Source organism: Schistocerca cancellata, chromosome 4 (assembly GCF_023864275.1).
Source record: "Schistocerca cancellata isolate TAMUIC-IGC-003103 chromosome 4, iqSchCanc2.1, whole genome shotgun sequence".
Taxonomy (NCBI): Eukaryota; Metazoa; Arthropoda; class Insecta; order Orthoptera; family Acrididae; genus Schistocerca; species Schistocerca cancellata.
The window spans coordinates 814905701-814928056 of record NC_064629.1 but is presented as its reverse complement, the minus strand read 5'-3'; positions in this window follow the sequence as shown (position 1 = coordinate 814928056).

Below are 22356 nucleotides of genomic sequence, written 5' to 3'. Positions count from 1 at the left end.
CTAGAAACAAAAATGTCTCAAGTAAACATGGGCTCTAAAACCCATACACTTTAAGAGCTATAGGCATTTCTTCATCTTCGATACTGTGAAACGAGTATGTGTTACTGCAAGGTCATTGCTTTCTATATTTTGGAAGGAGGTATTATGGACAAAAACCAGAAAAAAATGTGTATTAAACATTCTAAATTGAATACCGTAAGAGCTATGAGCACATGTTCAGTAGAAGAGATGCGTTTTACAGTAGCGAAGATGAACAATCGGTCATACTTCAGCTCTTAGTCTTTATACAGGGTGGTCCATTGATAGTGACGGGCCCTAATATCTCACGAAATAAGCCTCAAACGAAAAAACTACAAAGAACGAAACTCGTCTAGCTTGAAGGGGGAAACCAGATGGCGTTATGTTTGGCCCGCTAGATGGCGCTGCCATAGGTGAAAAAAAATGGGGGTTCCTATTTTAAAAAACGCAGTTGATATCCGTTTGACCTATGGCAGCGCCATCTAGCGGGCGTTTTATTGAAAACGCTTCAAGAGTTTTCACATAAAAAATTCGGAGGCATTATTTTTCAACACACTTTCGTATACAGGGTGGTCCATTGAGCGTGACCGAGCCAAATATCTCACGAAATAAGCGTCAAACGAAAAAACTACAAAGAACGAAACTAAGCTAGCTTGAAGGGGGAAACCAGATGGCGCTATGGTTGGCCCGCTAGATGGCGCTGCCATAGGTCAAAAAAATGGGGGTTCCTATTTTAAAAAACGCGGTTGATATCCGTTTGACCTACGGCAGCGCCATCTAACGGGCCAACCATAGCACCATCTGGTTTCCCCCTTCAAGCTAGACAAGTTTCGTTCTTTATAGTTTTTTCGTTTGACGCTTATTTCGTGAGATATTTGGCCCGGTCACGATCAATGGACCACCCTGTATACGAAAGCGTGTTGAAAAATAATGCCTCCGAATTGTTTATGTGAAAACTCTTGAAGCGTTTTCAATAAAACAAACGTAAGTAACATTCTACATCTTTATTCTCCGCGTCTGGATATTTATTTCTCAACATAGTTACCATGGTAACGAACACATTTCTCGCAACAAGAGACAAGCCACTTGAATTCGTTGACGGGGCCACAACCTCACCTCTGCTTGCACCGCCTCATCACTGCCAAAGTGAAGTCGTCGGAGGTGTTCTTTAAGTTGTGGAAACAGATACAAATCGGATGGGGCCAGGTCGGAGCTGTATGGAGGACGATCGATGACAGAACCCAAGGCGTCAAACTGTTGCAGATGTCGCAGCGCTCGTGAGTGCTCTCGCATTGTCATGCTGAAGGAGACGGTGCTCCATATGTGGACGAACTCTTCAAACCGATTACAGCACACTGTTTCTCACTCACCGACATAGTTACGCTACGCATCGCCATGTTACATGCTACAATTCGGAGCCCTCTAGCGGCAAAAGAAAAGGGTAAGCAGGAATCTGCGGCTGTTTGCTGTTGACGGAACCCTGCCCGGAAAGGTGTTGTTGTTGAGTGACTAGGAGGCTACAAGGTGACTTAGACAAAGTTTCTAGTTGGTGTGATGAATGACAGCTTGCTCTAAATCTAGAAAAGTGTAAGTTAATGCAGATGAGTAGGAAAAATTGTCCCGTATCTTTCGAATATAGCATCATTACTGTTCTGCTTGACACAGTCTCATCGATTAAATATCTAGGCGGAAGTTGCAAAGTGATATGAAATGTAATGAGCACATGTGGATGGTAACAGGGAAGAAGAATGGCAGACTTCGGTTTATTGGGAGAATTTTAGGAAAGTGTAGCTCTTCTATAAAGGAGCCCGAGTATAGAATATCTGTGCGACCCATTCTTGAGTACTGCTTGAGCGTTTGGGTCCCCACCAGGTCGGATTAAAGGAAAACATCGAAGCATTTCATTTCAGAGGTGTGCTGCTAGATTTGTTACCGGGAGGTTCAGTTAACACGCGAGTATTATGGCGAGTCTTCGTGAACTCGAATAGATATCCATGGAGGGAATATGATGTTCGTTTCGGGAAAGAATGTTGAGAAAGGCAAAATAACAGGCATTTGCAGCTGACTGTAGAATGATACTACTGCCGCCAAAGTACATTTCGCGTAATGACCACGAAGTCAACATAAGATGAATATGGTATCGTACGGAGGTATACAGACAATCGTTTTTCTCTTGCTCCATCTGCGAGAGGAACAGGAAAGGATATGATTAGCAGTGGTACAATTTTCCCTCTGGAATGCGTCACGCGATGGCTTACTGAGTATATACACTACTGGCCATTAAAATTGCTACACCAAGAAGAAATGCAGATGATAAACGGGTATTCATTGGACAAATATATTTTACTAGAACTGACATGTGATTATATTGTCACGCAATTTGAGTGCATAGATCCTGAGAAACCAGTTCCCAGAACAACCACCTCTGGCCGTAATAACAGCCTTCATACGCCTGGGCATTGAGTCAAACAGAGCTTTGATGGCGTGAACAGGTACAGCTGCCCATGCAGCTTCAACACGATACCACAGTTCATCAAGAGTAGTGACTGGCGTATTGTGACGAGCCAGTTGCTCGGCCACCATTGACCAGACGTTTCCAATTGGTGACAGACCTGGAGAATGTGCTGGCCAGGGCAGCAGTCGAACATTTTCTGTATCCAGAAAGGCCCGTACAGGACCAGCAACATGCGGTCGTGCATTATCCTGCTCAAATGTAGGGTTTCGCAGGGATCGAATGAAGGGTAGAGACACGGGTAGTAACACATCTGAATGTAACGTCCACTGTTCAAAGTGCCGTCAACGCGAACAAGAGGTGACCGAGACGTGTAACCAATGGCACCCCATACCATCACGCCGGGTAATACGCCAGTATGGCGATGACGAATACACGCTTCCAATGTGCGTTCACAGCGATGTCATCAAACACGGATGCGACCATCATTTCGCTGTAAAAAATGACGTTTTGCCATTGGTGCACCCAGTTTCATCGTTGAGTACACAATCGCAGGCGCTCCTGTCAGTGATGCAACGTCAAGGGTAACCGCAGCCATGGTCTCCGAGCTGATAGTCCATGCTGCTGCAAACATCGTCGAACTGTTCGTGCAGATGGTTGTTGTCTTGCAAACGTCCACATTTGTTGACTCAGGGATCGAGACGTAGCTCCACGATCCGTTACAGCTATGAGGATAAGATGCCTGTCATCTCGACTGCTAGTGATACGAGGCCGTTGGGCTCCAGCACGGCGTTCCGTATTACCCTCCTGAACCCACCGATTCCATATTCTGCTAACAGTTATCGGATCTCGACCAACGCGAGCAGCAATGTCGCGATACGATAAACCGCAATCGCGATAAGCTACAATCCGACCTTTATCAAAGTCGGAAACGTGATTGTACACATTTCTTCTCCTTACAGGAGGCATCACAACAACGTTTCACCAGGCAACGCCGGTCAACTGCTGTTTGTGTATGAGAAATCGGTTGGAATGTTTCCTCATGTCAGCACGTTGTAGGTGTCGCCACCGGCGCCAACCTTGTGTAAATGCTCTGAAAAGCTAATCATTTGCATATCACAGCATCTTCTTCCTGTCGGTTAAATTTCGCGTCTGTAGCACGTCACCTTCGTGGTGTAGCAATTTTAATGGCCAGTAGTGTATCTAGATGTAGACATAACTGTAGTCATTTCGTTTTCTATTTCAGTCGCAAACGGCGCGAGGGAGAAACGAATGTCTATACGCCTCAGTGTACGAGTCCTTATTTTTCTTATCTTGTCTTTGCGGTACTCACACGAAAATAACGTCGTATTCTCTCCATTTGTGTTCATGAAACATCTCCCTAACACTGCCGTGTGGCTCGAACCTACCGATCAGAGATCTAGCGGCACGTTTTTCAATTGCTTGGGTGTCCTCCTTTAATCCGACCTGGTCAGTATCACAGACTCTCGGGCAGTACTCAAGAATGGGTCGCACAAGTGTTCTATAATCTGTCTCCTTTGTAGACGATCTATACTTTCTTAAAGCTCTCCCAGGAAACTGAAGTTGACCATTCGCCTTCCCTACTACCGTTCTTACGTGCGCTGTCCATTTCTTATCGTTCTCGAACGTTACGCCTAATATTTATTCGACGTGACTATGTCAAACAGCGCAACACTAACACTGTATTATAATATTCAGGGCTGTTTTTCCTACTTATCTGCGTCAGCTTATATTTTTTCTACATTTTCAGCTGGCTGCCATTTATCTCATCAAATAAAAATTCTAACTCATAATATATCATTTTACACTCAATCAGAAAGCAAACTTTCCGTACTACAGTGTTATCGGCAAACAGTAGCTGATTGCTGATCAGAATATCTGTCAAATCTTTAATGTGTGCATAGACGATAGAAATTCGAGTGAGAAATTTGTACATATAACGTAGTGTGGCAACATACATAGTGCTACAAAAAATTTACAGTCATGTTCTTGTAGGACGAACACCTATTCAGGTCAAACGAACAAAGCAGTAACTAGTATGAACGTAATTTCAAGCAAAGCGAGAACGCTAATATGGATTTTTTCTTTCGATACCTTATTCATTCTTTTCCTACTGATCAGTGGCTAATTTATGAGACCTTAAACTCTAGCGTTTTATTTCCACTGGTGACTGTGATGAAAAAACCAACGCACCCAAAAGACAAGTAGAAGTTCTGTCTAGATTTGAAGTCTTGTAATATTGGACTAATCCCGACTGTAAAACGCAGTAGGTTTTACGTTGTAGCCGGCCGGAGTGACCGAGCGGTTCTAGGCGCTACAGTCTGGAACCGCGCGACCGCTACGGTCGCAGGTTCGAATCCTGCCTCGGGCGTGGATGTGTATGATGTCCATAGGTTAGTTAGGTTTAAGTAGTTCTAAGTCTAGGGGACTGATGACCTGAGAAGTTAAGTCCCATAGTGCTCAGAGCCTTTTGAACCATTTTTTACGTTGTATTTGTCATAACCGTGAAGTGGTATACACATAGACGATGAAAGTGAATATTTTAACACGGGTAGGAATTTAGCAGCTTGCAACCAAACTGTTTTGGTCCGTGTCGTCTGCATCGCGGTTCGGTATTCAGCGCCTTCAGGAATGGTAACGCCTTCGATCGTTACCCGAGAGGAGTAATTTAATTTCCTGTAACAAGTTGGCGCCGGACGCGTTTCTCTCCGCCGGAAGGGATGACGTGGCTTGTCAGAGCGTCAGCACGATACTGCAAAATAATTACCGCCTCTGTTTTCGTGCTGCGAGTTTCTGCCACTTGTGTGTCCATTGATACAGCGAACTTGTCAGCTGCCCCACGTTCCGAGTGTGTTAACAAAGGCTTGTACTGTTCCAATGAGAACCAAACTGTGCCTACGGCGTTCTCTCGTTTTTCGTTTGGAAATACATTGCGAAAACCAGAAAGGGGGGGGGGGGGGTTCCGTTGCGTTTTTTCACAATTTGTAACTATGAGCAAGATTTCTATATTTCATGACATGCTTTGCAGAAATGGGTAAGATAAAGACGTGCTAACTGCCGGGTAAAGTCTGTACACCACGAACTCAGACAGTGAGAGAGATGATGCAGCAGTTATTTCTTTATTGCTATCGCTCACGGGTTGGTTGTAGCCTTTTAAATTGAGGCCAAGATGCAGTGATTAGGACACTGCACTTGTATTTGCGAGGAAAGGTGCCAAATCTACGACTCGACACACCAATTTAGATTTTCCTATATTGCGGCAGGCAAATGTCCTCCATACGGGATAATACCTCATCTCTAAAGACCTAGAAATCATCAAAAATTTGAATTTTAACTTTCATACGTACCTACTATAGTCGATAATATATCCACTGAGGTAAATGTCTTTAGAATGGAGGACTGAAACTAGCGTATCCCACACGACCAGCAGCATCAATCAATTAAATTTCTTCTACGCATAATGCCGGAAAATTGTTCCGGAGTTTGTCTAGACGAGTGTGGAAAACAGCCCAAAAAGCACATTTTGGCCTGTCAGACGAATTGTCAATAACTGGGCGCGCGGATTCTATACAAGTCCGTGTTACCTCGTCTCAGTAACTACTGTTCAGTTCGTTAAGCTATCCAATCTGGTCGATGTGAACCATGTACCAGTAACTTTGAAAATGAATAAGAAATACTAAAAGTGTATAACATTGTAAGCTTTTGGGTGCACCTACGTAATGTCTTGGAAAACAGCACCTTTTAGGGATTAAAGCAAAGCTGGCATTTCTCACATGTTGATTGGAACACCACGCAACGTTAGTAGACATGGTACTATCACAGGTGATATGCTCCCGTGTACTCTGTGAACTGGTGTACCCGCTGAGGACGAACAGTTTGAAGTGGGTTCCGAATGACGACAAAACGTGGCGCTTTTTTTATATACACAGAGAGCCAGCAGAGCTAAAATGTCTTTCTATGTGGCAGAAAAAAATTATTCGGTTTCTGGATCTTTGTGTCTGTAATCTGGCATTTTACCACAGAACCACCAAAATAATTTATATGCTGGCTCGTTTTTTTTCGTCCCTAAACAGTTTTATTTACGTTGCATTAACGCAGTTTTATTATAACATCGATAAATTCAAGTTTTTGTAGGTGCTTGCAAAATAAATTTTGTTTTGACAAATCCACCTTCTGCAAAATGGAAATAAGTTATTTCTATCTCTTTTTTGTTGTATGAAAACAGAAGAACAGTATTGTTTTGTAGAAGGCAATATAAAGTGAGATAAAGAGTTTTAGTTTCATAGTTTTTACAAAAATAAACGCATGAAATGCTAACCATTTATGCGTATCTAAGTATTTTCAAAATACTCAGCCGCCCTCTGTGATTTCGAGTGATGCTTCTCATCTTGCGACACTTCTTCTAAGTTGTACGTAGCTACAGTTCTTTTTAACAGAATAATAATAGTTCGGGTTGTCAATTACGCCAGTCGGGCACTTTGACAGACCTCTCATTTACTGGCAACTTAAGTAGCTCGAAAAACATCTACAGTAATTATGAGGACAGGGATGTGTGGTGGGTCTTCTCTATCTAAACGTAATTTTAATGAATACGTGAACATTAAGAGAAAGTATAAAGAATTTTGTGAAAAAATTCTACGCGTTTATTACGCCAAAGTAGGGATATGACCTGTGGTATAGAAAACCAGGGACACGTGTGAAACTTTCGCACTTTTGTATTTTAAATAAAGATAATATCTGAAATAGACGTAGTCGTTGCGATAAGGGTAGTTGTGGGAATGAGAAGCAAACATCTTTAGAAATAAACTTGGAACAATAATCACGAGTTAATGATACATCCTTGTGCATATGTTTCCATGTGTCCGGCCGGCCGAAGTGGCCGTGCGGTTAAAGGCGCTGCAGTCTGGAACCGCAAGACCGCTACGGTCGCAGGTTCGAATCCTGCCTCGGGCATGGATGTTTGTGATGTCCTTAGGTTAGTTAGGTTTAACTAGTTCTAAGTTCTAGGGGACTAATGACCTCAGAAGTTGAGTCCCACAGTGCTCAGAGCCATTTTTTCCATGTGTCCAAAAACATGTGTTTACATTCCAAATGATTGTTCCGGCTGGAACGACGGGTAGAAATCAGGGATTATCAGGAGTGCCATATAATCCAAAACCTTAACTCCACAAACATTTTCATTTACAGTAAGCACATTAGGCCGTAGCAGCAATAGGTAAATCACAATTCAATGTGAAAGCGAAAACTGTTTCTGTCGTTTCGGAAAGTATATTCGTTTAGAGAAGTCAACTTGTTCGATGAGCAGAGATAATGGGCTACCACAATGGTCACGGTTATTATCTATGACAAAGATGCATACAAATTATAAAGTTAGTAAGTAATTTAAAACAAATAAAGTGGTATCTGTAATAAGGTAATATGAAAAGGGAGTCTCTTATTCGTGATCAGTAAGTTAGCTTCGTAAAATATAGATATGAGGCTGGGTATCCGTGATGCCCTTTTACCTATATAGTTAAAAGCCACCTTTATCTTAAAAGTTTCCACAGATAGTTTTAGTGCAAAATCGGTATGCAATGTAAGAAGCCAGTAAAAAAGCCTTTCTAAAGATACCTCATTCTTTCCTGTAAGTTTAGTATGTGTTGAGAAAAAGGGGTTTTGATTTGAGAAATAATATACACTATGTGATCAAAAGTATCCAGACGCTTGGCTAAAAATGACTTAAAAGTTCGTGGGCCCCTCTATCGGTAATGCTGGAATTAAATATGGTGTTGGCCCACACTGAACCGTGATGACAGTTTCCACTCTCGCAGGCATACGTTCAATCAGTTGCTGGAAGGTTTCTTGGGGAATGGCAGCCCATTCTTCACGGAGTGCTGCACTGAGGAAAGGTACCGATGTTGGTCAGTGAGGCCTGGCACGAAATCGGTGTTCCAAAACGTCCCAAAGATGTTCTATAGAATTCAGGTCAGGACGCTATGCAGGACAGTCCATTATAGGGATGTTATTGTCGTGCAACCACTACGCCACAGGGCGTGCATTATGAACATGTGCTCGATCGTGTTGAAAGATGCAGTCACCATCCCCGAATCGCTGTTCAACAGTGGGAAGCAAGAAGGTGCTTAAAACATCAAGGTAAGCCTATGCTGTGATAGTTCCACACAAAACAACAAGGCGTGCAAGTTCCTTCCATGAAAAACACGACCACACCATAACACCACCGCCTCCGAATTTTACTGTTGGCACTACACACTCTGGCAGATGACGTTATCAGAGCATTTGCCATACACACACCCTGCCATGGGATCGCCATATTGTGTACCGTGATTCGTCACTCCACACATCGTTTTTCCACTGTTCAATCTTCCAATGTTTACGCTCCTTACACCAAGTGAGGCGTCGTTTGGCGTTTACCAGCGTGATTTGTGGCTTATGAGCAGCCGCTCGACCCAGAAATCCAAGTTGTCTCACCTTCCGTCTAACTGTCATAGTGCTTGCAGTGGATCCTGATGCAGTTTGGAATTCCTGTGTGATGGTCTGGATAGATGTCTGCCTATTTGCACATTACGACCCTCTTCAAGTGTCGGCGGTCTCAGCCGGCCGGAGTGGCCGTGCGGTTCTAAGCGCTACAGTCCGGAACCGAGCGACCGCTACGATCGCAGGTTCGAATCCTGCCTCGGGCATGGATGTGTGTGATGTCCTTAGGTTAGTTAGGTTTAATTAGTTCTAAGTTCTAGGCGACTGATGACCTCAGAAGTTAAGTCGCATAGTGCCCAGAGCCATTTGAACCATTCGGCGGTCTCTGTCAGCCAACAGACGAGGTCGGCCTGTACGCTTTTGTGCTGTACGTGTCCCTTCACTTTTGCACTTCACTATCAGATCGGAAACAGTGGACATAGGGACGTTTAGGAGTGTTGAAATCTTGCGTACAGACGTATGTCACAAGTCACACCCAATTACCTGACCACGTTCGAAGTCCGTGAGTTCTGCGGAGCGACCCATTCTGTTGTCTAACGATGTCTAATGACTACTGAGGTCGCTGATATGGAGTACCCGGCAGTAGGTGGCAGCACAATGCACCAAATATGAAAAACGTATGTTTTTGGGGGTGTCCGGATACTTTTGATCACACAGTGTATTACACAACGGATGTCTCTCTTGTGAGTTGTCAGGCGCATTTCCTCTGGTATTTCGGCAGATATTTATAATTTCGATTAATCATTGTGTAGCTGGAGTCAGCCGAAACAATTACTGCTCATGACGTCTTTCATGCGATGCCCATTGTCAACAGAAGGCGTCTGTTTGATACCCACTCCAAACAAAATGATTTTGAAAGAGTAATTTTTCATGCCCATTCGGTACAGCGGTCCCATATTAGTCTAACGAGATGTTTGATTGTTTTTTTAGACATGTATTAACAGGGACAGTGAAACAAGACGAATAAATAGGAATCCAGCAGCGACTCAGTAGCGTTGCATGCTTGACGGTAGCAGTCAGCGTGGGCCAGCGCAGTGCTGTTGTTGCTGGAGTATTGGTTATTCTTCAAGCTTTACTGACTCTGTTAATACATATCGACAAAACAAATATTGTACTTGGAACAGCTCTATCGAATGAGCATGTAAAATTCCACTTTAAAAATCATTTTGTTTGTGACGAAAAACAAACCGAAGCTTTCGGTCGACGCTGGGCGTTGCATGAAAGACATGGTCAGCGCTGTTTGCTTGGGCAAAAACGAAATTAAAAATATCTGCTCAAATACCAGAGGATATGCGCTTGACGACTCGTGGGAGAAAAATTGTTACTAACAAATTGTACAGCATCTATCTAATCGTATCTGCAATTCCGAATACATTTCTTCCTTAAAGTAAGAATGTCTGGCTCCTACATATACAACTTACTGTTACACAATTCTCCACACATGTCTAACAGCACTTTTCAGTAACTTAGTTTCTCGGCAACAGATTTATTTACTACTAAGTTTCTCTCTGTCACCGGCTGTTGTGGGCAGACACACCTATTTGGGGAAGCGCACTTTACCTGAAGGCTAAGTTGAGGAATTCGACGAGAAGGATTAATGGATTCTTCCTCGACGTTTTGTGAGTTGCCGAGTTCGTGTCTGCCCGACCCAGAGAAGAACCGCAGTTCGAATATAGATTTTGTTGGAATTTTATTGGTTTAAATCCCTGAACGTTTATCCTTGTCACTAACATGTAACCTATGTTTATACGATGTTTCACTCTTTCTGACGTGTTTCCCTTCTTATTTTCTCCTTCTTCTTTCGAATGATAATCATTGATTTTTTTCTTCAATATGTAAAATTTGTAGTCAGCCTATTCATCGTGTTGTGAATACCACGGTTTTTATGTGTATTCAGAACCTTAATATTCCGATGAAAAATATCGTGGAAACTGTAATTCAAGAACAGCAAACTATTCCCGCGCCCAGGGGGGCGGTGCACGAGAGATGCTACAGATTGATTTCTGTCTGTGACCGGGGACAGTGCCGAAGGAGTGAGGCATAAGCTGTTGGGGCACAGAAAAAGAGCATAAGAAACGTGTGCCACTGGTGTAGAGCCTTGAAAGGGACGAGAAAGGAGTGGCGCTTTTTTGTCGCGCGGCGATTTCCGTGGCTTCTCGGAGGCACTCAGGCGGCTGGAGTGATAGATCGCCGGCGCATCGCGCCCCCGCCACAGCCGCACTTATTTATACACTGCCCCGCGGACGACCTTGCGAGTTGCGTCGTCCAAAAATTCACCACTTGGACTGCCGTACACAGAAGTTATCGTCCCTTACGTAACGCGATTTCCCGTATTTTCTCGCCGTTTTAACTTCGGGAACGTTTGTTAAAAACATTCTCAGAAATTTTAGGAGTCTACTTGTCTTACAAATCTAGTCCACCTCTACTTGAACGCCGTATAGCTTACGTGTCACAAATAAAGATAAAGACGTTAATTAGAAATGAACTTACTCCATTCAAAGGCTCTATACATTAGGTTTGCTTGGTCTCTTCAGCGTTGGGGAGTGGATGTAGTGTAGCTGTTACAGGAAGATCTAGAAAGATCACAGGATCAACTTCTTACTACTCATCACCCCCCCGTCAACCATGGACCTTGCCGTTGGTGGGGAGGCTTGCGTGCCTCAGCGATACAGATAGCCGTACCGTAGGTGATACCACAACGGAGGGGTATCTGTTGAGAGGCCAGACAAACGTGTGGTTCCTGAAGAGGGGCAGCAGCCTTTTCAGTAGTTGCAGGGGCAACAGTCTGGATGATTGACTGACCTGGCCTTGTAACACTAACCAAAACGGTCTTGATGTGCTAGTACTGCGAACGGCTGAAAGCAAGGGGAAACTACAGCCGTAATTTTTCCCGAGGGCATGCGGCTTTAGGGAATTAGATTAGGAAATGAGACACTTAAAGTAGTAAAGAAGTTTTGCTATTTGGGGAGCAAAATAACTTATGATGGTCGAAGTAGAGAGGATATAAAAAGTACACTGGCAATGGCAAGGAAAGCGTTTCTGAAGAAGAGAAATTTGTTAACATCGAGTATAGATTTAAGTGTCAGGAAGTCGTTTCTGAAAGTATTTGTATGGAGTGTAGTCATGTATGGAAGCGAAACATGGACGATAGTTTGGACAAGAAGAGAATAGAAGCTTTTGAAATGTGGTGCTACAGAAGAATGTTGAAGATTAGGTGGGTAGATCACATAACTAATGAGGTGGCACAACTTGATTAGATGAAGGGATCGGTTGGTAGGACATGTTCTGAGGCATCAAGGGATCATCAATTTAGTATTGGAGGGCAGCGTGGAGGGTAAAAATCGTAGAGGGAGACCAAGAGATTAATACGCTAAGCGGATTCAGAAGGATGTAGGTTGCAGTAGGTACTGGGAGATGAAGAAGCTTGCACAGGATAGAGTAGCATGGAGAGCTGCATCAAACCAGTCTCAGGACTGAAGACCACAACAACAACATCATGCACAGGGTGTTAGGCGTACAAAAGCAGATTTTTTTATCGGTGGTTCAGGACACTGTAATGAATACCATTAAATTAATATTTACATCATTTTCGGCTAATAATTGTAGGTATAAGTGTAGTATGTTCTTAGGTTGGTTAGTACCTCCCAGTAAATGTGTGCTTATTTTCCCCTGAGCAGCAGATAAGGTGTCGAAGTGCAGATGCTTGGACGCAAAACTGTTAATTTATATTGAAAGGAGTTGGTCACTTCCCGGCCCAGATACGGCCATGCAGAAAACATTAGCTCATAAACTCCAGGATGTGTTTCTATGAAGACTGATTTCCGCTTATACATTTAACACGTCGTATTTAATAGCGAAAACTAACATGCATGAAGGGATTCGATAACACAATCGAAAACGTTATTGTAAGCATGATTCTATAAAAGAGCCATTTATGACAAAACTGCATATGTGTCGTTACAATCCGCCACTTCCTGCAGTATGAAATTCTGTCTTACTGAGTACAAAAATGTAAAGTTTTCGATTAAGTTCCCATCTAACTGGGCTCAAATTTCACCCATGGCCTACCTTGACACTACAGTGAACTCGTAACTCTGAAAGGAGTTGTTCTTCATGTCATTCTCATATTTGGATGCAATACTACAGTCGTATCTGCAATGAATTACGAATTCTTTCAACCTCGCTCGCATACCCCACGCCCTCCTCCCAGATCATCTTGGTAAGACTGTACAATTCGGCACTACAGTTCTTCAACTTGGTCGACTGGGGTGCTACACATTTCACTTTTGAGATGACACCAGATAGAAAAATCCGGAGGACTTCGCTTAGTTAATCTTGGTAGAAAAGGTAAACACTTTTCTATCGCTTGAGCCTTCTCCCGCATGGTCAGCCATCGTTAATCGGATTTGGCAGGTTAATGTTTAAGGGGTGGCCGGATGCCTTACCTGCCGCCACCCCGTACTCCCCGGGATGGAATTAGTGTACCCCAACTGTCTGCGTCGAGTGTAATCCATGGAATAGTGCGACTGTGTTCAGATGTCCGCGAGCTGTGTAACTGAGGCGGAACATGGGGACTAGCCCGGTATTCACCTAGCGGGATGCGGAAAACCGCCTAAAAACCACATCCAGGCTGGGCGGCACATCGGCCCTCGTCGTTAATCCGCCGGTCGGATTCGATCCGGTGCAGGCGCGCCTACCCGAGTCCAGGAAGAAGCGCGTTAGCGCTCTCGGCTACGCTGGTGGGTCGGGAAAGGTAAACACCCTGCCCAATATATTCATCTTGGACCATACTGGCGCATTATATTTCGTCTTCCAGCAACAGCGAAATGAACAGAGTCCTATCACACATCTACCATATTCCCCAACAATGGCCCATAGCTGAAATTAAAGCTCAGTTACATGAAGATGAAAAATTTACATTTCAGATTCATTTGTATTGACTACGACAATATTTCAAATGAAATAGGTGGCAGATTGTAACTGTTCACAATCACACTCCATGACAGAAAACTTGGAGAACCCAAAAAGGGAGGAGGGAACAAAATGAAACTTCACGGGTTAAGAGTGTATGTGAAGTCATTTCAGTAATTACAAAATCGAGTCCAGTTTACGAAGAACTTGGCACTATCAGCCCAGCTTTCAGTATTCTGTTGAACCTCCCTCTGACCTGCCAACGGCCTTGCGCAGTGGTAACACCGGTTCCCGTCAGATCACCGAAGATGATTGACCATCTGGGTCTGGCGAGCACTGTTGACAAGCAGTGCGTCCTAAGTCGTTGTGAGGCCAATTGAGGAGTTACTTGATTGAGAGGTAGCAGCTACGGTCACAAAAACTGACATCGGTCGGGAGAGCAGTGTGCTGACCTTATGCCCCTCCATATCCGCATCCAATGACGCCTATCGATTGAGAATAAAGCGGCAGTCCATCGGTACTGTTGAGCCTTCCGAGGTCTGTTCAGATGGGGCTTTTCCTTGTGGCCTGGATGGAAGCACTGTTTCAGGTGTGGAAAATAAAGTCGTTTTATCCTTCGTGAGAAAAGTTGGCCCACAGCTATTGCAACTGGTCTTTGGTATCCTCGGTACTGGAAATGGGACAATGTTAACGTCCGAGCTTGTCCCACACATTTTCTATCGGGAATAGGTCTGTGAATCTTGTCGGCCACATGCGTGCCTCAACTTCATGCAGACAGTTCATACAGACACATGTTACATCTGCATGTACATGAATACTCTACAATCCACACTCAAGTGCATGGCAGAGTGAACTTCGAACCACCTTCAGGCTCTTTTTCTACCGTTCCATTCTCTTATAGACCATGGGAAAAACGAAAACTTAAATCTTCCCGTACGAGCTCTGATTTCCCTTACTTTATTACGATGATCATTTTTTCATTCAGAAGAGAAAGTTGGGTATTTCAATTACGTGAAAAGATCTCGCCGCAGTGAAAACAGTCTTTGTTTTAATGATTGCCACCCGAAATCTCTCACCCATTTCGCGATAGTACAAAACGGGCTGCCCTTCTTTGGACTTTTTTTTTGTGCTCCGTCAATCCTACCTGCGCACAGCAGTACTCTAGCAGAGGACGGTCGAGCGTGCTGCAGGCAGCCTCTTTGGTAGACCTGTTGCATCTTCTACGTGATCTGCCAATAAAACGCAGTCTTTGGTTTGCCTTCGGTACAACATTAGCTATGTGGTCGTTCGAATGTAAGATACTTGTAATTGTAATTCCTAGGTATTTAGTTGAATTGATAGCCTTTAGATTTGTGTGTTTTATCCTGTAACCGAAATTTAAGGGATTCCGTCTAGTACTCATGTGGATAACCTCACACTTTTCCTTATTAAGAGACAATTGTCACTTTTTGCACCATGCAGATATAGCGTCTAGGTCGTTTTTCAAGTTGTTTTGATATGATAATGGTTCAAATGGCTCTGAGCACTATGAGACTTAACTTCTGAGGTCATCAGTCCCCCATAGCTTAGAACTACTTAAACCAAACTAACCTAAGGACATCACACACATCCATGCCCGAGGCAGGATTCGAACCTGCGATCGTAGCGGTCGGGCGGTTCCAGACTGTAGCGCCTAGAACCGCTCTGCCACCCCGGCCGGCGATATGCTAATGACTTTACAAGACGGTAGATGACAGCATCATTTGCAAATAATCTAAGAGGGCTTTTCAGACTGTCTCCTAAATCGATTGTATAGATTAAGAACAGTAGAGGATCTATCAGACTTCCTTGCCGAACACCAGATATCAAAGCCGGCCGTGGTGGCCGAGCGGTTATAGGCGCTTCAGCCCGGAACCGCGCTGCTGCTACGGTCGCAGGTTCGAATCCTGCCTCGGGCATGGATGTGTGTGATGTCCTTAGGTTAGTTAGGTTTAAGTAGTTCTACGTTCTAGGGGACTGATGACCTAAGATGTTAAGTCCCATAGTGCTCAGAGCCATTTTGAACCAACCAGATATCACTTCAGTTTTTCTCGGTGATTTTCCGTAGACTACTTCGTGCTGTGACGTTTCTAATAGGAAATCGCGAAGCCAGTCCTGCAGCTGAAGCGATATTCCATAGGCACGCAATTCGATTAGAACTCCTCTGCGAGAAATGGTGTCAAAAACCTTCTGGAAATCTACAGATATTGGGTCAACTTGATATCCCCTTGTCAATAGCACTCATTACTTTGTGCAAATAAAGGGCTATTTGTGTTTCCCACGAACGTTATTTTCTGAATCTGTGCTGATTATGTATCAATAGATCGTTACCTTCGAGGTAATTCATAATGTCCGTACACAGTATATGTTGCAAAATTCTACTGCAAATCGACGTTAGTGATATTGGTCTGTAATTCGTCGGATTACGCATATTTCCTTTCTTGAGTATTGACATCTGCAGTTTTCCAGTCTATCAGTACGGTTCTTTCGTCGACCAAGCGGTTGTATTTTATTGCTAAGTATGGGACTATTTTATCGGCGTACTCTGAAAGAATCCTAATTGATACACTATCTGGGCCGGAAGACTTGCCTTTATTAAGCGATTTAGACTGCGTCGTTATTTCCGAGGGTATATACTTCTAGGTTATTCTTCTTGGCAGTTGTTTTCCATTCGAATTTTGCAATATTTAGTTCGTCACCTTTGGTGAAGGAATTTCCGAAAACTGTGTAATAACTCCACTTTAGTGGCGCTGTCACCGGTGATATTACCATTGGAATCGCATAGTGAAGGCATTTGCACTGAAGAGCCAAAGAAACTGGCATACCTTCCTAATATACTGTAGGGCCCCCGCGAGCCGCAACACGATGTGAACTCGATTAATGCCTGAAGTAGTGCTAGAGGGAATTGGCACCATGAATCTTGCAGGGCAGTCCATAAATCCGTAAGAGTACGAGGGGGTGTAGATCTACTCTGAACAGCGCAATGCTCAATAATGTTCATGTCTGGGGAGTTGTCCATCTTGTGAATGACTTTCTTCAAAATGACGACATCGCTCGACTAGAGTAGCCAGCATGTTCTCCAGGCATGAACCCTATCGAACATGCCTGGGATAGATTGAAAAGGCTGTTTATGGACGACGTGACCCACCAATCACTCTGAGGGATCTACGCCGAATCGTCATTGAGGAGTGGGACAATCTGGACCAACAGTGCCTTGATGAACTTGTGGATAGTATGCCACAACGAATACAGGCATGCATCAATGCAAGAGGACGTGCTACTGTGTATTAGAGGTACCGGTGTGTACAGCAATCTGGACCACCACCTCTGAAGGTCTCGCTGTATGGTGGTACAACATACAATGTGTAGTTTCATGAGCAATGATGTTTATGTTGGTCTCTGTTCCAATTTTCTGTACAGGTTGCGAAACCTCGGAACCGAGGTGATGCAAAACTTTTTTTGATGTGTGTATTTATGGCTTATCGGCTGATGATAAGTATACCAATACAAATCTGAATCTGAATAACAATAAACAAGGCTCAATGTCAGAGAGAGAGGAGGGGGGGGGGAATAGGAGATGGATAGAGAGGTGGGACGAAATGGACATAGAAAGCGGAAAGGACCATATGGACAGAGAAAGAGAGGACAGGAGGAGATGGAGAGAGAGTCGGGAGTAGGAGACGGACAAGGAAGGTGGGGGCAGGTGATACTGCACGGATATGGGGAGAGAGAGGGGGCAGGAGGAGACACAGAGAGAGGTGGAGAAGATGAACAGAGATATAAGAGATGGGGAAGGAGGACATGGTGGACAAAGAGAGGGTGGTAGGAGACGGACTGAGACAGGGGGGACAAAGAGATTAGGAATGTGTATCCAATTCCTATACATACTAGAACGTAGTTTTTCTCTTTCCCTTCTTTTCCGTTTAACTAGACTAAGCCACAGCAACGCGTGACAGGGAACAGCTAGTATAAAATTAAAAAAAATAAAAATAAAAGAGAAGTCCACATAGGGATCGGTCTTACGATACTCGGATTACCGTTCTGTACTTTTTCCGCTGCGCTAATCGCTGTCTAGCACCTACGCTAAAATAAATGGCTCATGCCTCGTCATAATTGGGTAAAAATTGTATTTTTTCGTAACACTTGGCTATCTGGAGCTCCCATTTCTGTCACTTTGGTTGGTAGTGAAGCCTTACATATATTATAATTTGGCTAAAATTCGGTGATGAAGAGTAGGCGGGGTTCCCTTGTAAGTTAATCTTTCGTTTAAGAGCAACTCGCTCGCAAATGTAAAGTTGTAAATACGTACTAGGACTTCGTAGTTTTGCTTTACTTTTCCAGGTACAGAATACGAATGCGGTGTGTGTCTAAAGCTTCTCGATGCTCTTTAACATGCTTGTGTAATTATTGTGGATCACAAGTCGACATCATACGGCCTACCTACCGCAGCATTATAAATCTTCCGAATAATACGCAAGTCATCGGAGTAGAGTAAACGGTCTGCGAGGAGAGGACCTGAATGTGAATGTAGCGAGCTCTGATGAAATGGCTGATAGTTTTTTGTTCACATGCTTCGTTACCTCTGCGATTTCACTTACACAGTGAGATTGCTGTTTTGATGGTTTACCAGTGTTTGTCGATTGAACATAGCATCATCATTTATCACGTATCGTGTGTTTAGCGAACTTATTTTCAATGAAGGAGCCTTGCCTCTAAAGGCCTCTGTCACGGTATTGCGGTTATTTTTATTTTTTATTTGTATTTCATTCAACCCCTTCGTCCACGACACATTACCAGAGAATATTATATTAAATACCCAGAACATTTAAAGTAAGACATAATAATTTCAGCTTTAAGCTATAAAGTACTGAAAATGAAATAACAGTACAAACAAAAAATATTTAGAAAGTCCAATGAAATGATTTCAGGAAACAATGACAACTCCAGTTGTGATGGATAGATCGCTTAGTGAAGTTTGAAAAGCCCAAGTAAACAGTTTTTCTCTCTTTTTTTCTTTTTCTTTACAGCTGGGCCCGTAACATGAAACACGTCGCAATATGACATTTGAAACTGAATCTTCCACGTTAGCTTCTAACTTGGAAGAATCAATATAAAATGCCATATTACAAAGTTTTTCATAGTTCCCGATTCATTCTAGAGACTCACATCACCAGAACACGATTAAGTGGAACTAAAATTTCCAGTTTCAATTTCAGTGTATTTCAGCATGTGAACATTGTCTCAGTAGATCATCAGTAGGGAAGCCGAGCGAAACCTACTGTACTTCGACGTCAACCAGGCTGCAATTAAAGTCACTAATCTACGTTTCGGGAGAAAGTTTTCACACGAAATGAAAGGTTGGAAATTTTTTGCTTAATTAATATATTCTGAAACTTAGGTGAACAAGTATCACTGCCAAGCCCGTGCTAGCCGTAACACAGTCACTCACTATCCCTTTCACTCACGTTAGCAAGTTTATGGTGTTGCATTTCCCGAAAACGTAATAGCTACAAAAATACATATTGTTTTTGGTTTAGAATGCTCTCCAAATATTAAGTCTATCGGTACCTAATGCAGTCACAGTTTTTAGCCACCGACCTGCTCAATACATCACGCGGAATTTATGTCTTTTCTCGTCTCAAAATTCACTTAAAAATTCCGAAATTTCTACACACCCATCAGAATAATTATGTCGTCACTTTACCACACTTTTGATGTATGAAACACTGCTAGATCCGGCAACTTATCATTTCCATTGGAACTACTACTACACACGTCCGAACTGTTTCATGGCTAGGCTACGACTCTTCCCTAGAAACTAGAATACTCTAAGTCCTCTCTACAAGCAGAGAAAGGCGCGTGAAGAATACTGCTCTACCATTGGTCAGTTTACTCAACAGCCAATAGCAAAACAACACTCTCCCGCGTGAGTCCGCGCTTTTCATCAATAACCAATCGCAAAATAGTAAACCTAACGACTGCACTTTTTACCGACGTAATTATCTAATATGCTGAAATTTTGTTTATGCATAAAGTTACTTACTATTGTTATTTATACCTGAATTAACTTTCCCTTTACCATAAACTTACTTTACAAATCTATTCTACAAAAATCCCCTTTGTCCACATCCATACTCCTTCGAAATGTTCCCACACTAAATCCCACTACATGATTCATTAAACAATTGTCTTCATATTAACCTTAAACCACACTGACGCATCATTCATACTGCTAAAACACATTTATAACATTTAACATACACAAAAAGACATGATAACACTTTATGAAAATACTAGAACAGTTTATGAAAAACATTCTATTACTTTAGTGCACTCTAGTGGGCGCAATCGAAACTAAATCACAGTCCCCTATCCAATACTGTCCTCCATCGGCTGATACAGAAACTACGTGCGCGCCCATTCTCACGTCACCATCTGTCACTATCCAGCTCTGACAAGGGAACCTCCCCATCGCACCCCCCTCAGATTTAGTTATAAGTTGGCACAGTGGATAGGCCTTGAAAAACTGAACACAGATCAATCGAGAAAACCGGAAGTAGTTGTGTGACACTATGAAAAAATAAGCAAAATATACAAACTGAGTAGTCCATGTGCAAGATAGCTAACATCGAGGATAGCGTGAGCTCAGGAGCGCCGTGGTCCCGTGGTTAGTGTGAGCAGCTGCGGAATAAGAGATACTTGGTTCAAGTCTTCCCTCGAGTGAAAAGTTTAATTTTTTATTTTCAGTTTATGTGACAAACTCTTATGTTTTCATCACTTTTTTGGGAGTTATCACATCCACAAGAAAACCTAAATCGGGCAAGGTAGAAGAATCTTTTCACCCATTCGTCAAGTGTACAAGTTAGGTGGGTTGACAACATATACCTGTCATGTGACGCACATGCCGTCACCAGTGTCGTATAGAATATATCAGACGTGTTTTCCTGTGGAGGAATCGGTTGACCTATGACCTTGCGATCAAACGTTTTCGGTTCCCATTGGAGAGGCATGTCCTTTCGTCTACTAATGGCACGGTTTTACGGTGCGGTCGCAAAACACAGACACTAAACTTACTACAATGAACAGAGACGTCAATGAACAAATGGACAGATCATAACTTTGCGAAAATAAAGAAAGTAAACTTTTCACTCGAGGGAAGACTTGAACCAAGGACCTTTCGTTCCGCAGCTGCTCACGCTAACCACGGGACCACGGCGCTCCGGAGCTCAGATCCTCCTTGATGTTGCATATCTTGCACATGGACTTCTCAGTTTGTATATTTTGCTTATTTTTCCATAGTTTCACACTACTTCTTCCTGTTTTGTCGATTGATCTGTGTTCAGTTTTTCAAGGTCTATCCACTGTGCCAACTTATAACCAAATCTGAGGGGAGTGTGATGGGGAGGTTCCCCTGTGAGACACATCTCCCACTTAACCACCTCCAAGGCAGGATCGGTATACGGCGCTACGCCTCAAGGGCAACAAAACGATGAGTAGAATATCGTCAACGTACCGCTGTGCTGTTCGGGTGCCGCAGATGACAACTAAAGGGCTCTTGCTCCTAGTCGTCAGGCCATATGGCGGGCGAACGTCGGATTGGTATCCCACCGCTGTCCAGAGCGTTTCCAGACCCTTCTCACTGGTCATTTGAGCTCGGTTCGAAGCGGGACTCGCACTGAAAACGATTCTACTGCAGTCAATGAGACTGAGGGCTGAAGACGAGTCTGGAGACGTCCCCAATAGAAGGGGGATACCATCCTGACCCCACCCGCTATACGGCCCGAGCACCAGTGTTGATAGTCTGGGGTACTATTTCATTTCATAGGAGGACGCTTTTGGTTGTCATCTGCGGCACAGCGGTACGTCGACGTCATTCTATGCCCCGTTTTGTTGACCTTCATGGAAAGCAATCCGAGGCTTACATTTCAGAAGGGTAATGCCTGCCCGCAAAAGGCGAGATTTTCTACTGCTTGTCTCGGTGCTTGTCAAACCCTACTTCGGTCACCTAATCGCCGGATCCCTCCTCAATTGAGAAAGTTTTTGGAGCATTAAGGGCACGGACCTCCGACTATCTCGCTCGGGATTTTGACGGTCTAATGCGGCAGTTGGACAGGATTTAGCAATCAGAGCCAAACAGAATGACTGCTTTAACAAGGGCCAGAGATGGAACTAGGCGTAACTGACTTGCTCCATTTGTGAATCTCTTTCGCTATGGTGAAGGGAACAATTCTGCATACTACATATGTGGGATATCTTCAGACGTTATTCTGGCCATTGGTTGGTTCTGAGCACTATGCGACTTAACTTCTGAGGTCATCAGTCGCCTAGAACTTAGAACTAATTAAACCTAAGGACATCACACACATCCATGCCCGAGGCAGGATTCGAACCTGCGACCGTAGCGGTCACGCGGTTCCAGACTCTGGCCATTGGCGTGAGAGTAAAACGTCAGAAGGGAAAAT